Genomic DNA, 2,500 nt, shown 5'->3' with positions numbered 1-2,500 from the left:
CAAATATGGAGAAAAAAAAAATTTCAAAAAAAGGGCCCCCATCGGCCCCCCGGGTAGTGCCGGGGTCGGGGGGCATGATTCTGGGGCGCCCCAGAGCCAAGTAGGCGCCTGGAGGAAAGGAAAAAAAAACTTTAACTTTTTTTTGACCACCAGGGGTGGGGGGGTCTCATGCCCCATCGGGTGCCCGCCCCGAGTGCCTCTCAGGCGGATACATTTTCACCCGTGTGCGGGAGACACATATGGTGCATGGTCCATGTATACACCATATGTGTAGTATGGGCAAAACCACTGTAAAGTCATACTGCCATTGACTTCCATTCATTTTCCCAGGATGACTTATATACTCTATGGTAGCTGTCTGGTGGACTGGGGGCCGCGACAATGTTACGCTTGTAAGTCAGAAGCTGGGAAATGCACTGCGAAGCTGGGAAAACCGTTTTTCGAGCTCATTTTCGGTTCCGCCCAACGGATTTTGATCAAAATAGGCTCATTCGAAAGGTATTAACCGGGGGCACACGGTAAACCGGGACTAATAACGCGCACGTGCGCGTGCGCGAAACGGGAAGCAAAAGAAAACTTCAATCGGAGCTACAACCGTGAACCGTCGCAGATAGGGCGGAAATTTCAACGCACGTCGCTGCGTCTCAGTCCAACTTAAATAACAAAACTGTCCCCAGCGAAATCGGTTGGATAAAACGGAAACGGGAAGCGAAAGAAAACGTTAAACGTCAACACCGAAATGGCTATCGTCAATTCCAATGTGAAAACAACTCGCACGTATGTGTCTTACTCTAAAGCAGTGTATAAAACTATCCCCAGCCAAATCAGAGCTACGCAACGAAAACGGGAAGCGAAACAAAACTTTAAACGGAGCTACCGAATTGGAAATCATCAATCCTGGGAAAATAACAACTCACACGTGTGCCCCTTATTCTAACTTGAATTTAGAAACCGTCCTCAACAAAATCCCACGTTCGGGTGAATAACTGTGAATTTTAAGGCACATGCCTCTCTGGGCTGGGAGAGTGCATTCAAATAGGAGAAATTGGCTTCATTTAGAGGCATCTCCACTTAGGGACGTCGTAGCACCTTAACTCGGGTGGCGTTGGAAAGGTCTGGTCCAGGGGAACACGGGCGTGTCAAGTTTGCCACGCGCACGCGCATCCCCGCTAAACAGGAGCCCAAACAAAATTTTAAACGGAGCTACCGAATTGGAAACCATCAATCCTGGGAAAATAACAACTCACACGTGTGCCCCTTATGCTAACTTGAATTTAGAAACCGTCCTCAACAAAATCCCACGTTCGGGCGCAAAACTGCACGTTTGAGGCCACATTTTCAATGATGCTGGAAACTTACATTCAAAGCTGGGAAAATGTGCTCATCTACAGGCATCCCCACTTAGGGACGTCGTAGCACCTTGACTCGGGTGGCGTTGGAAAGGTCTGGTCCAGGGGAACACGGGCGTGTCAAGGTTGCCACGCGCACGCGCATCCCCGCTAAACAGGAGCCCAAACAAAACTTTAAACGGAGCTACCGAATTGGAAACCATCAATCCTGGGAAAATAACAACTCACACGTGTGCCCCTTATGCTAACTTGAATTTAGAAACCGTCCTCAACAAAATCCCACGTTCGGGCGCAAAACTGCACGTTTGAGGCCACATTTTCAATGATGCTGGAAACTTACATTCAAAGCTGGGAAAATGTGCTCATCTACAGGCATCCCCACTTAGGGACGTCGTAGCACCTTGACTCGGGTGGCGTTGGAAAGGTCTGGTCCAGGGGAACACGGGCGTGTCAAGGTTGCCACGCGCACGCGCATCCCCGCTAAACAGGAGCCCAAACAAAACTTTAAACGGGGCTACGGAAAAGGGGAGAGCTTTTTCGGGGACAAACACCACTCACGTCGGTGCCCCCTGTTCCAACTTGAATTTAGAAACCGTCCTCAACAAAATCCCACGTTCGGGTGAATAACTGTGAATTTTAAGGCACATGCCTCTCTGGGCTGGGAGAGTGCATTCAAATAGGAGAAATTGGCTTCATTTAGAGGCATCCCCACTTGGGGACGTCGTAGCACCTTAACTCAGGTGGCGTTAGAAAGGTCTGGTCCAGGGGAACACGGGCGTGTCATGTTTGCCACGCGCACGCGCATCCCCGTTGAACAGGAGCCCAAACAAAACTTTAAACGGGGCTACGGAAAAGGGGAGGGCTTTTTCGGGGACAACCACCACTCACCTCGGTGCCCCCCATCCCAACTTGAATTTAGAAACCGTCCCCAGCCAAATCCCACGTTCGGGGGCAAAACTGCACGTTTGAGGCCACATTTTCAATGATACTGGAAACTTACATTCAAAGTTGGGAAAAGGTGTTCATTTACAGGCATCCCCACTTGGGGACGTCGTAGCACCTTAACTCAGGCGGCGTTAGAAAGGTCTGGTCCAGGGGAACACGGGCGTGTCAAGGTTGCCACGCGCACGCGCTTCCCCGCTGAACAGGAG

This window comes from Osmerus mordax (assembly GCF_038355195.1).
Source record: "Osmerus mordax isolate fOsmMor3 chromosome 7 unlocalized genomic scaffold, fOsmMor3.pri SUPER_7_unloc_2_4, whole genome shotgun sequence".
In the NCBI taxonomy this organism is placed as follows: domain Eukaryota; kingdom Metazoa; phylum Chordata; class Actinopteri; order Osmeriformes; family Osmeridae; genus Osmerus; species Osmerus mordax.
This window is presented reverse-complemented; position numbering follows the sequence as displayed.